This window comes from Amphiura filiformis, chromosome 10 (assembly GCF_039555335.1).
Source record: "Amphiura filiformis chromosome 10, Afil_fr2py, whole genome shotgun sequence".
In the NCBI taxonomy this organism is placed as follows: domain Eukaryota; kingdom Metazoa; phylum Echinodermata; class Ophiuroidea; order Amphilepidida; family Amphiuridae; genus Amphiura; species Amphiura filiformis.
Window position 1 is genome coordinate 66,652,781 of NC_092637.1, and position 14,983 is coordinate 66,667,763.

General features: G+C 36.0%; 1 pseudogene; it reads right to left on the reverse strand.

Annotated features, from left to right (window-relative positions):
• Positions 1–9,785: 9,785 nt before the first annotated feature.
• On the reverse strand, positions 9,786–9,901 carry LOC140163347 (small nucleolar RNA U3; annotated as a pseudogene).
• Between the last annotated feature and the right edge of the window lie 5,082 nt (positions 9,902–14,983).

Consider the following 14,983-nt stretch of genomic DNA (forward strand, 5'->3'; position numbering starts at 1 on the left):
AATCCACAGACCCTTGAGAAGTTTGAGCGAAATCCATTCATAACTTGATATTTAAATCGGGGGAAAGAACTTGAAAAAACCCACATTTTATCAGCTAAAACGGAGCCATTTGACCGCTAGGATTTTGTGAAATCAGTGCTTCCGCGGTGCTTCCATAAGATGCGCCGCGCTTGCAGATAAGCGTCGCGTATGCGTAGCGTATTTGTGCGTTAACAAATTGCGCGATACGCAACGCGATGTGTTGTTGCGCGCGTGTACCCTGCTGGTACAACAAAGATTTTCTTTCCTTTTCAATTTCAAACACGAGTGGAATAGTGAAATAAAATCCTTAAAATATTGCAGTTGGAGTTTGCAAATCTGGATTTTCATTCCTTGTATTTATAAAAAACATAACAAAGTACAAACATATCAAAAAAGCTCAATTTTGAGAAAGAAACAATGTCTAGAGTACACAGCCGCGTTAAACCAAGGACGTCAAACCGAAGTTGGTTGTTGGGGATCACAAGTTTCGTTAAATATGATCGCAAAGCAGGCCTCTTGTCGCACTTGCGTGACATAGAGGGTATCTGAGGTGGATTCTACAAGATTCTACAAAATTCTACAAGATTGGTGCAAAAATAAATGCATTTGGTGCACACTTTTTACTCTATTATTGTGTATTAATGTTAGTTGGAAAAAATTGAAAAATGTTCAAAATGCCCAATTGAAATGTAAACAGCTTTAAATGTACATTTTAATGGCGCTATTATCTTAAATCTTCTTTGCATCTCTGTAAGAGGTAAACACTTGTATAATGGCATTAAAAAAACTATTTCTACCATGAAATGAAATTTGTTTTGTTTTGTCTTTTTAAACCTAAACTTAGGATGTTATTGTACATAGGGTGTCCCAAAAGTCTCGATACCTTTTCAAACCGTTGTATCTTTAAGAAGAAATAGTATACAGAAAATTTGAAAACATATTTACAAAGAAGACACTTGGGCATTTTTTTTGCTACCAAACTTGCTAATATTTGCATGTTGTAGTACGAAGATACGAGTAAATGTTTATCATATTGCAAAATCATTCTTTCAAGCGGAGAATCAAAAAAACTTACTTAAATGCAAACGAATTGTCAAATTAACACTTGGTAAAGTAATTTTCCTCATCTCAAGGATTTTATAATGTTTTGATTGAGCTGATACCTCTATCATTACTGAATTGTCACATTGAAACTACCTTTTTCATGTTCAGTCAGAAGACATTATATGCACGAATATAGCGCATATGGAAAAATGGTTAATGGGAACAAACCAACAAATCACCAGGAACACTGTCAAATTGAAACACTATTCTCAACAACTTCACACTATTTTTATTTTGTTCATCCGTAGTTTGGAATTTTTGTTCTCTACATCTACATCTACAAAATACTCAATAACGTTGCAAAAAGCAATATCTAATTGAGATAGGAATGATGGATTTGGATGAACAAAACACATACAAAAAAGAGAGAAAATGGGTTACTTCATAATGTGGTCGGAAATAGCTGTCTTGAAACTTTCAGTGCTGGTTATGTTGAGAGGATATTTGAAGGAGGTCGTTCCAGTCCTGTATTGTACGAGGATAAAAGCTGTATTTATAAACGTTGCTGTTGGTTTTGACAACTCTGAATTTGGCAGGATGGTATTGCCTTGTGATTTTCATTGATTGGCGATTAAAATAATCCGGTATGGGTATGGCAATAGTTTCATTTTGTATCTTAAGCATGGTGGTTAAACGAGATTGCTTTCTACGTTGTTCCAGTGTTGGCCATTTTAATTTTTTGAGAATTTCTGTCATGGAACCCTTGGCTCTACTGTAATTTTTGGTGACAAACCGAGCAGCCCTGTGCTGTATCATTTCCAATCTTTGGACATCTGTTGTTGCATGTGGGTCCCACACAGCCCAGGCAAACTCTAAATGAGGTCTTACAAGGGCGAAGTAGAGTTGCTCCTTAACTTTCTGCGGGCATCGCCAAAGGTTCCTACGAACAAACCAGCGAGCCTTATTTGCTTTGGCAATTATATTATTCAGTTGGAAAGTCCATTTAGGGACGCACCATTAGACCTCAAGGGGGTGGGGAGGAAGTTTTTGAAAAAAAAAAAATTCCCCTACTACAGGAGCAAAAAAAAAATACTTTCCCTACCAACACTAAAAAAAAAAAAAAAACTTTCCTCACCTAACTGTATAAATGCATGAAAATTAAAAAAAAAAAAAAAACTTGTCGCCTATGGCGACGAAAAAAAAAAAAACTTCGCCGCCTTCGGCGGCGAAAAAAAAAATCTTGCCCCGACCCCAACTTCCTCCACCCCCCCTTGAAGTCTAATGGTGCGTCCCTTAAGATTATGAGATATTTCAACACCAAGATAGGGATGATGAAGGACTTGTTCCAGTTGATCATTACACATGTTGTACGATTTGATTAGTGGGTGCTTTTTGGTAGTAATCCTGACAGTTTTTGCATCAAGTAGTCTAGCCTTTCAGAATATGCTCAAGATGTCCATCATGTAAATTCGCACACTCATGTACCCTGACGGTGAAGTTCTGAGTGACGCTTCTGCAAGATTCTCTTTCAATTTTCACTCTTTATGTTTTGCTTCAAGTCGGGTAGCTGTGAGGTTTTGTGCTATACACTCGGTCTTTGATATAACCCCACAGAAAAAAATTCAGGTGGACTTCAATCCGGAGAATGAGGTGGCCAAGTTGGATCAGTTTTGAGGGATATGATCTTCTCATGGAAACATTTTTCAAGCCATTGGAAAGTCACATTGGCTGTGTGTGGAGTCGCACCATCCTGTTGAAACCATTGTTCTGCTCTGCTACCCCACCCCCCATTCCATTCAAGCGCATTCAAGCGGTTTGTTTTTGCATAGTGATGACATTTTATATGCACGAATAAGTGATAAATGGTGTTGTATCAACATGACTTACAATATTCAACAATAAATTCACATTCTTTGGTTTTATGCCAAAACGAAATGTACACATCCAATTTCTCACTGGATGTACTCTGGAGCTACTCCGGATTACCTCCAGGGCTACTCTGTAGCGGTGTACCGTAACGCGAGTCAAAATCCGTGGACTACTCCTATCCGGTTTTCCACGGTGTACCTCCGTAGAGACAGATTATAGCGGAGTACCTCTAGAGGTACTCCTAAAAAAAATGCGTGATGATCTGTTGCCAGATTTAATGCTATTTTCTCAATTTAGCTTTATTGTATGCTTTTATTAGGCTATATTAGGGAGTTTTGTTCTTTCTTTCTTTCTTTCATTATTTTTCAAATATATGTTAATAATATAATAACAGAAAATAATAAACAAGTAAATAGGCCTACATAAATACATAAACAAGTTCAGAAATAAGGAAGTAAGTAAAATTAATGATGTAAATAATTGACTAAATAAGTTATCAATGAATAAACAAGTAAATAAATAGGTAATTAAATTAACAAGTAAAAACTACACAAATAAGAAAGTAAATAAGTAAACATGTGCATTATTTAGGCCTAAATTTAAAAAAAAAAATGAATAGTACTCGTAGGCCTAGGCCTATGTAAAATAAACTTTGGTTGTTATTTAGCTTTTTAATTAAATTACCTGTTTGCTTACTTGTTTTTTCATTTGTTTGAGTAGGCCTGTATTTTGTATGTTTTTAAGCATTTTTCTTTGCATATTATACTTGAATGATTGGTCATTTTATAGCTAATATTTATTTTAGGACCCCACAATTTATTATTAATTTTATATTTATTATTTCTTTATATGTATTATATTTTACTTATTTACTATTTAATTGTTTAGTAAGTTATTTAAATATTTACTTTTTACTAAGTGACCAATCATTCAAGTATAATAAGCAAAGAAAAAATGTTTAAAAAACAAACAAAATACGGCCTACTCAAACAAACGAAAAACACATATCAAACAGGTAAGTCAAATTAAAAGATGAATAACAACCAAGTAAAAAAATATGAAAACTGTGAATAACATAAATGAAAGATGAAAGACTAGTAGGCCTAAGGCCTAACCAAACGAATCAAAACCAAACTGTATTGCAAGAAGGTGTATTATAGGCCTATAATAGGCCCATGCCTTGCAACAGTAAAGTAAATGCGGTGCAAAATGTTAGGAAAACAGTGTAAAAACAAGAAATTCAAGAAGTATAAATTATGAGTAAATTTTAACTGTAATAATAAACCCGGGTACGGTAAATAAACAAACAACATGAGAAAGTGGAACCGCGAACCGCAGTAATGGCAGTATGCACACAGGAAAACAACGTCACACAAGCATCTCAAGTTAGCAAAACTAAAAACATAACAAGGAACACAAAATTAAATAATGATTGAAAATGATTTTAAAAACAAGTTGAGAAGAAGTCGTACTGGTACTGTCGTTAAACAAAAGAACACGTTTCTACAAAGGAAACAACAACTAATATAAAGAGAAACAAAATGTCTCCGTGACATCGGCAAGTGATTCTCGCTCCGTCATGACGCCCTATGCAAACGTGCAAACATGGTCAATCAATTAATCAAAACAACAAACGTTCGCTTTGCTAAAAATAGCTAGGTACGCGCACTAGTATGCGGCCGATTACGCATTAGGTGAGTTGTTTACCGCTGCCGGTCAGTGACCCGTTTGGCTGCGGTTGTACACCGGAGCTGACTTCGGTGTTACTCCAGGGTTGGCTCGTGGCTGACAGCTATCAGACGTACTTCAGAGTAGCTTCTTAAGAGTACCTTTGGAGTAGCTCCGATATGGCGTATCTAGAAGTTGGCACTAGTGTAGCACCGGAGTTGGCTTCTAGACAGACAATGGATGGAGTAACAGCGAAGTAGCTCTGATATGGTGTATCCACGATGGGTTTGCTAAGGTGTAGCTTCTTCGAAGTAGCTTCAGAGTAGCTCTATTAAGGTGTAGCTTCAGGGCTACACCAGGTGTAGCCACGAAGGTAATCTGCCGCGGTGGTAAACCGTGAATAAGAATCTGGATGTGTACTCAAAAGAAGTTCAAAGAACATTATCAACTCACTGGACATGCTCGAGCACCATCAAAATGCTGCATAAAAAACATTACCAACAAATTCTTGAAGATAGGATCAGTACGTGAATCAGTGCGCTATGGACGTAGGAAGACAGGACGATCTACACGAAACATTGATAAAATAAGACGTGCTGTATCAGCAAGCCCAAGATGATCTATGAATGTTCAGAAAAAGGAATGACATGCTGTATGCATGGTACTACGCGTTATGTGCCTGTACATTCATCTAACATTATTTTTAAGTAGGAGGCACAAAAGGGGGCAAGTTTGGTACCAAAATTGCCCAAGTGTCTTCTTTCCAAATATGTTTTCCAATTTTCTGTATACCATTTCTTCCTAAAGATACAAAGGTTTAAAAAGGTACAATAACATCCAAAATTTAGGTTTAAAAAGACAAAACAAAAATTTTTTCATTTCATGATAGAAATAGTTCAAATTTTTCTTGGTGATTTTCATTTTGATGATGTTGTAATGCCATTATACAAATGTTTACCTCTTACAGAGATGCAAAGAAGATTTAAGATAAATAGCGCCATTAAAATGTATACAGTTCTACATGCCACCAAATAACCGTGGAATTTGGTAGGATGTCTTGTGCTGCAATGAGCGATGAGATTGTCAAGTTCTTCTTGTCCATGTGTACAAATCATGGAAACACCATCGATGTACCTCAGCCAAATAAGAGGCTTTTTGGTAACAACAGAGAGGAAGTTCCTCTCTAGACGACCCAGAAACAGGCAAGCCCCAGAAGGAGCCATGCGGGTTTTTTTAGGGCGTGTGAGCTCCATAAATCTGCTAAGAACTTCCACTTCAGTAGCCGAGTGCCGCTGGAACAAAAAGTGCTGACAAGCTGCAACGAACTTATGAGTAGGAATGTTGGTATACATTGCGGTGATATCATAATACAAAGGATAGCATCATCAGGAAGAGGACCATACCGTATTTTTTTGTTGATCTAAACTAACTTCCGCATGAAATCGTTATCATCCTCCACATAGAAGAACGAAGTCTTGCCATAAGAGAAATCTTTTCTGTAGCTTATAATCGGTCTTCCTACTGGAAAGAATCACTCTTGTGGATCTTCGAGAGGACGTAAAAAGGGCCGGTCTGGGTTGGTTGGGAGTAAGCACAGACTGCATATCATCATCAATGACGCCTGCAGAACGAGCATCCTTAACCGATGCTGTAACTTTACGAACAAACACGGCCGCGGGATCCTTAGGACGAGGCTTGTAATACGTTGCGTTATTAAGTTGACAATGACACTCAGAAAGATAATACTTCACATCCATGATAACAATAGCATCTTCCTTGTAAGCATCAAGAGCTAAATCTTTACAAGGAGATGGAGTGTATGTGCTCTTCTTCCTAAGTAAAGGATGTCTGGAATAGGCATTGACCTCATCAATAGAAGAGCTACCAATGGTGTCGAGATCGGTTTCAGAAGTGTAAAAGTGTTTTCGAACTCGTAAACGTCTTGCAAACTCACTCGGGTCAGCCCGCAGTTTTATAGAATTATTATGGAGATAAGGGCAAAACTTGAAACCCTTAGGAAGGACAGCTTCTCTCGCAGTAAGCTCATATCAAGAAAGATCGACGATGGTATTGGCTGAAGTCGAAGTCTCTCTACCATGGCGAGCCAATTTCCATTAACGGGAGCGATTGGAACTTTGGTACTATTACCATGGTCAGATACATCACTCTCTACCCTGTCGCCATTCACCGAGGAAGATCCACTACTAAGGAGCTGGGAATCAGTATCCCTGTGAATATCACTGGTTCTGGTAGGTGTCAATGAGACTTGGTTATCGCCCGTAGAGTAATAATGACCTCTTCTATGTTTGTTTTTCTTAGTTTGAAGAAGACTTGTTTGGAACTTCTGGCCAATAGTGTGCACAAAATCTTGCTCACCAACAACTTGACGAGGAGAATTGGCAAGGTCCATGAACTTCTAAGTACATGACGTAATGTTGATAAAGCACTCCAGCAAAGCAACACTTCTTGATCGAAGAAAAAGTCACTGGGGGTCAAGCATTTCTTTCTGAAAATTTGGGTCGATTTGACAACTTTCAAGTAGGGGTCACGTGAGGGGTCAAGTGGGGTCAAAATTTCAAAATGGTCCGATTTGTTTGTAATTTGTCCCAAATTACTCCTCAGGGTATACGGATTACAAAAATATATAGTTTGCCATATCAGTTGGCAGTTATAGGGTCAAGGTCAGTCAAAGGTCAAGCGAGGTCAAATTTTCAACAACATCAAATTTGCATAAATGATACACCAAATTGTTTCTCTCGATATGGGTATTTTAAAAATGTATACTTATAACTATTATTAACTTTAAATTTTATCAAAAAAGCAATTGTTTAAATCTGACCCATGGTTTTAGTGGAAAATGTAATCAAGTACAAAATACTGATTATTGATTATAGAAAATCAATGAATGACAAATCGTTGATTGATAGCTACATTTTAAAAGTACAATATCCATATCAATTTATTACAGCAAGTTTTATACAAAAATAACCAAGTTTATGGTCAATAGAAACAATTCGTAACTTTAAACCCACTTTTCTCGAAACTGTTATTTTGGCACTTAACTACTTTATCCACTAAAGTATTCAATTGTTTTAATACAAACTTATTAAATTGTTTTTAAATATTTTATAACCCGCATTATTTACATACAAAGTCTAAGTCCATTGCTGCAAAAATGATATATCAAAATGGCGAAAAAGTTCCTTTTCTAATTTGGGTGTTAAACGCATTTTATTTTATCAATTTCAGAATATAGTCATCCTCATCAATGTCTTCTGCCCTTTTGGCATGCAGAGTTTATCCAAATTTAAATTATTATATTATATTAACAAAATTGTTTGGCCAAATTTTTTTTCTATTAATTTTTTAACTAGATAAAAATATTAAATATCTAGGGACCGTTTTTTTATTTTTTTGAATTTTGACCAACTTTGAGAAATTTTACCAAATTTTTTCAAAAAATGCGAAAAATCATAAAAAGCCTGATTTTCGCCCAAATTTCAAATAATTTTGGTGAAGTTGGTCAAAATTCAAAAAAATGAAAAAAACGGTCCCTAGATATTTTTATCTAGTTTTTAAAAATTAATAAAAAAAACCCTGTTTTTGTGATTTTCTTCAAAAATGAGCATTTTGGCCCAAATTAGACCTCACAGATGAATTCATCAAGTCATTTCCATTCTAAAAATGTATACTTTTATATTCTTTAGACTAATAATTTAGCAGTTATGAGGCCCGAAAGTTTCCATAATTCAAGGGTTCAGACCTCCCTTATAACATCATCTGGCCACGATCCTTGGCCAAAGTCACTAAGTATCGTGATGTTAAATGAAGATATTCCAAAGAGCAACAAACCCATCCCAACTTTAATATTTCCATCAAAATGTAGATGTGGAAAGTCCGTACATTATTTCAATGACTCTATAAGATATTAGGGCTGAAAGATGTTTTGTCTGTCAAAGTTAAATCCATGTTAATCCATGTTCTTAATCACAAATCCTCGGTGGGATCTTTTTACACATTTCAGATTTAAGCACTAGGAAACTTCATAGATGGGGAGTGGAATTTGATTGAGGTCATTCAACTATGGTTGAAATATATAGCATATAATGAAAGCTGACATACTTCTTTAATTATGGCTGTATCTAACTAACGTGCACTTACCGCTTATCGCAAAAATGCTGAAATAGTGAGTGCAATCTTGCAACCCATTAACGTTGAGGGATACTTGTGCACCATCATTCTTGGATATGGCCATGGGTCCGTTGAGCTTCTCCACCATAAAGAGATAGTCACCAACGATCGTCAGGCCGTTTATCAACACTGCTGCATTTGGTATATCAACCTGGTCAGTATGATTGTCCAGATTGTATTTTACAATGCGGGAATATTGTCCGTGTGATGCAGCATAAAGCATCCTCTCTGTAATAATAATAATAATAATAACAATAATAATAATAATAATAATAATAATAATAATAATAATAATAATAATAATAATAATAATAATAATAATAATAATAATAATAATAATAATAATAACCAGTCACAGATCTTAGTTTTTATGTGCAAATCTTAGCTTCTATGTGCAAATTATGATTCAAAATTAATGTTTTGCACTGATAGAAAATCGTCATTCAAATGATAACAAACGTTTATTGTGAAAAATTGTAAAATTGCTTTGAAAATCTTTTTCATAGTAGGCCTAATTTTGTTGCAACTTACCCGCTGCCGCTTTAAAGTAAAAGAATGGTAGTTTAATTGCAAATAAAATTTTAAGCTGCTCAACCTGGGCAGACACTGTCTGGCCGATTTCTTGTCAGAGCACCCAGCGTGCTGAAAGATAACCTTTCCAGATAGCATGGCAATGGTGGCCCAATGAAGGGCCAATGTTTGAGTTCAATTGGCCCAACATTGGCTGACAGTATTGGGCCAATCATGTTTTGCTCATGGGCCCAAGGTTGGCTCAATATTGGGCTTGGGCCAATGTTGGCCCCAGCTTGGCCCAAACCTTGTCACAGTTATTGAACCAACATTGGGCCTGTACCTATTTCTCATTGGCAAACAATTGGCTGCCAATGTTTTAACAATATGTAATTTTAGTATTGGGCCAATATTGATGCAATGGATTACTTTAATTATTGGACGTTATTGGCTCGGGAAAAGACGATATGTATCAACTCTTGCCCGCTTCGCGGTAAGAGAGGAACACGACTCATCACCGTGGTGTTGAATAGCCATCAAGAGTATTTGATAGCATGTTGACACGTACTTTAGAAATTATCTTTAAAAGTATGGTCCGAGAAAAATAGATAGAGAAGCGACACTCTATGCAAACTGCCTATACCGTGCTATACCGCAGCTGAAGACATCTAATACAGCAGAGTGAGCAGACAGTACATGTACAATGTGATTCTCTCATTTATAATTAGGATTACGTCATTGCCAGAGCTTTGTTTTGTGAGCGGTACAAGTCCGCCCACCGCTGTCAATCATTCTAATGAACAAATAAACAAGCTCTGGCAATGACGTAATCCTAATTATAAATGAAAGAATCACATTGTACATGTACTGTCTGCTGTACTAGATGTCTTCCAACAAGTGCCAGAGTGTCGCGGTCCTGGTATGGTCTTAGAATTGAAATTGCCGAAAATTCTTGTGTATTTTCTTTAAAATAAATAATCCGTGGTGTTAAATAGCGTTTGCCCTGCGTTTTATCATCCGTGGTTTTGTTTCCTATTATTTCAACTTAGTATAATATTTAGGATTTAAATAAGGTCTTCCAAACACTAGTACTCATCACAATAATTATTTATTACAATATTGTTACCCAATTTGTTACCGAAATTGGTGTGATAACCTATATTGGCTGCCAACATGATGCCAATGTAAAAATTGCCAATTGAAAGCCTAGATTGGCCCAATATTATATACTGATGTAATGCCAATCAAACGATATATAAAAGGCCAACATTAAACCAATGATTGGTTTATAATTGGCCCGAGATCAGCTGCCAATGAATGGTGAGCCAATATTGGCCCAATATTATATACTGATGTAATGCCAATGCAACTTTTTGCCAATATTGGCCCAATAAGTATATGTTATGGCATGTCGTGCAATACCACTATAGTTCCATATAGAACTTAAAATGGCACCAAAATGTGTGTATGATTTCATTTTAGGATGTTATGTAAAAGAAGAGATAGTCATGTTGTCCTTAGGGTTTCTCCTTAGGCCCGGTGCATATATTTCAATAGCGACTTTCATTGTGAAACTCGCACCCCCTCCCCAAGGAACTACTTTGAGACAAAATTATTCCCCTGAAGAAAGATCAAAATGATCGATGCTCTTTGAGCGTGCTGAGAAGTTGTCCATGGTTTGTAGCTAAAATTATGATCACCTATGATATAACTACACCGTCCACAGGTGCGCTATATCGAGTAGCTTTTAAAATGATTTTCATGATTTTGGACCATTTTCTTTTCCAAATTCTTATCAGTGGGAATATCTGTGGTGCCGAATTCGACAGCGTTGTCGCAAAGTATACGTAATTAGCTAATGAGTTGAAACGTTGAGTCATAAATAGGAGCTAGTAGGCCTAGGCCTACTAATTTTATCGGGCTGGTTTAGCCCCCGACGAAGACAATAACTTTATGTCCCTTATATGCTTCAGTGACGAAGTGTCATAGAGGCAAGGGCTTTGCTACCCCCTCCCCCACCTAAAAAGGAAAATTAAAAAAAACCCTCAAATTGACTCAGACCTAACAAGTTCGGATCTTGTTCGCAGGGGTGGTGTTTATATCATGCAAAGTCCACCACCACCCCCCCCATCCACATAACACTAATAAAAAATATTTTATCTTTCTCTAGATATGCTAGGCCTATGCTGAATGCGTTAAGCCGAATTTGCCTGATAATGTCTCCTATTGAATGTCCTTATCATACGGGCCCCTATCCGCTTGTGGGGCCACATAAGAGATAAATAGTACGAGGTTTTCTCCAATATGATTTATTAATGTGCCAAAATCTGAACTCTGATGATTTTTACGATCCCCAGGATGAGCAAATCACTGGGCCTTTGAATAGAAGCATTTGACTTACCAGATTTGTCAACGGTAATAGAGCGCGCACCATCCAGTTCAGATATGACTATATTCACATCACTGCCATCCATCGCCACCTTTCTAACTGCACGGGTGCCATGTTCCGTCCCCGCCCAGTATATAGAGCTGATGAGGAAACAATACAAATTATAATTACCTTAAGGGGGTAATACACCCCTGGCCAATTTTGTGCATATTTTTGCATTTTTCTCAAAATTATAGCACATTGGTGACAAGTAAGATATGTATATTATAGGGGCAAGGACTACAACTACTGCACTGAAAATTCAGCAACTCAAGGCAAGTAGTTATTGATTTAATCATCAAATATTGGTTTCCCTCATTTTTGACTGTAACTCCACAACTGTTGTCTGTGCTGAAATAAAATTTCCAGTGCAGTAGTTGTAGCCCTTGCCCCTATTATATACATATCTTATTTGTCACCAATGCGCTATAATTTTTGAGAAAAATGCAAAAATAGGCACAAAATTGGGCAGGGGTGCAGTACCCCCTTAATTATACCCAGAGTTGTTTAATATATCTACACACTCATACCTGTTATTTTAAAATACCTGGTATATTCAAATATTGAAGTGGCCTAATGTGCAGCTAGCAATCATAAGTCGGGGTATATCACTAAGTGTGTTTTTAAACCAAAATACAAAATACCAAAATTGATAATAATTTGTATCAGAATGCCTTTGATTCGACTTTCAAGTTTTCAGTTTTCTATAAAGATTATTTAGACTGATTATTGCAACATTACAAGCCTGATCTTTATTGTTATGGTATGTATTTTTGCCTGTAGGTATTATTTTACACTTATTACATTATTATACATTTCAAAGTTATTCGATTCATTGCATTTCTACATGCATACTGAATTATACGGCCGAGTGCACACAAAAGTACTGTTTGGGCGCACTACAGTATTATGGTAAATTTAACTTGACTCTCTGCTTTTCCTCATAATCAATATTTTTTCATCAGCTAGATTTAGGTTTCAGGTACTAATTTAGTGTAGCCACTCTTTCTAATAATGCAAGAAGCAAATTTTTTGTCAATATTAAAAGTTCGTCTTCAATGAAAATATAATACTTTGTTGGTATGCCTCATTTCCACATTATAAAATGGTTTCTGCTTTGAGATCATGCCACAAAGTTTGTTGGTGTCAATAATTACAAGTTTCAGCATTTAGTAGTAAGTTTGTGGTGTCATTTACATCAGACTGTTTGAAATTGAATAAATATGACAGAATTGGGCGTAAAACCACGAACCGTGTATTGAATGGACTGGAAATAGCTTATTGATGGTTATTGTTATCAGATTATCTGTTTCGGATCCTGTGTCATATACTGGGGTCCCCAAAGAGGTGGTTTTGTTACATTTTGATGTGCAGCTTGGACTTCAAAACAGTGTCGCTTGAGTATTCCTTCACTTAGAAGATTCAATTAAGTCTTAAATTGAGACTAATGTATTCTATATTACTCATGTTTTGATCCTGTTTTAAAATAATTTTTAATTATTTTCTTATGATGTTTGGCATGAAATGTGCCAAGGGTGGTTGAGGATTAGGATGAGGAGGATTAGGAGGAGGGATTCGTATCGTAAATTTGATCTAAAACCCCCAATAAAAATTTGAATCTAGTAAAAAAATGTCTAAATGAACTCCCAGACATCTAAACCAAGTAAATAAATACAGGAGGTCATTTAAAAGACTAATACTTGCTCAGAATGATTGTAAATGTGGAAAAAAGAGGTGGGGTTAAATCCCATCTACTTTGTGATTGTTTTTGCCCGCACTCTCTCATTTTTAACCGATTTCCATAAAAAAAAAAGTGTCAAAATGCTCAGGAGGATGAACCACTTCAAATGAGACGTGTATGTAAAATGTTTGAAACATTTCATTTTTTTACTATGTAACACAAAGGTACCCCAGGTTTTGACACAGGACCTTCGATACTATGCGAGGGCTAATTAAGCCTATTGCATGCTGTTTAAATTGTTGTAGAGTTGCGAATCATTTACACAGGATTTTGGAGAAAATGTGAAAATGTGATAATATTTTGGAAATGCAGAATGCTAGAACAAACAAATTAAAATATATCCTCGAATGTGTATACCTTACGCTTTTCGTTCCTACTGATTTCGATACTGAAATGATTTTTAAAACAATGTTCTTTCATGATTTATATTGGCATTTCTAGAGTATTTCACCATAAGCAAAATATATGCGCGGAAAATGGTACCAAATAACAATCCACATACAAACTAGGAAATCATACTTTCAATGTACAGCTGTTTCTTTTTACAACAAATGACTTACTCAACAATGTCTTCTGTGGCCAAACTTGATTAGAAGTCCTTCTGCATTATAGTCCACTTAAAATTTGTTGCTAAAAACTGTGTTTAAGGTTACACGAAGAAACGTATAAAAAACGTATAAAAGACGTATAAAGTTGTTCTCTAAAACAGAGTTTTCTCAGTAATCAAATATTGCAGCAAGTGAAATGTTGGTGCATTGGATGTAGCTTAACATTTTTCTTGTGTGTTTATACAAATTTTTAGAATAAATTTGAAAATCCTTCGTTTAAAGCCGTTTTACGCACCATGTTCACAAGATCAAAAACGCGTTCCATGACGTTTTTTTCAAATGTTCGCCCCGTATAAAACCACGCCGAGTGATTGTTTTCCTCTTTTTTGTATTGTAATACAAATCGATTAAAGAAATAATGTTGCCATGGGGAAGAACCAAATACAGTACCGATTAAATTTTAAAAGCCCGTTTTTGGGGAACATTTTCAAGAATCTTGCCTGAGAAAAAACTGTTTTGTTTAATTATCGATATCTTGATTACGGGACGTTAATTTAGACATCTGAATACCTACATTATTTCTCAACATTCTGCCAATTGCTATCCCATTTGATTTTCACTCCAAATTGAAGCTAGTATTGCAAAAAACGAGCTTTTTCCTCCATCAGTTCGTTCAAAATCAGCGCCGACATGCGTGTTTATTCTAAGAGCCATTGTGCGGACGCGATTGTAATCAAGTAATTGCATCCAATTATATAGTTATATATCCGCTTCGAGAATAAGCAATTGCGTAAGCTGATGTATGGCCGAGTGGATAGAGCGTTGGACTGGGAATCTGGGAATTTTTGTGGGTTCGAGTCCCCGTGTGGCTAAATTTTTTATTCTCTTTTCTCATTTTTACTTCCTTTCTTTCCTCTTTTCTGTCTCCTTTTCTTTTTTCATTTCTTTCTTTCTTTCTTTCTT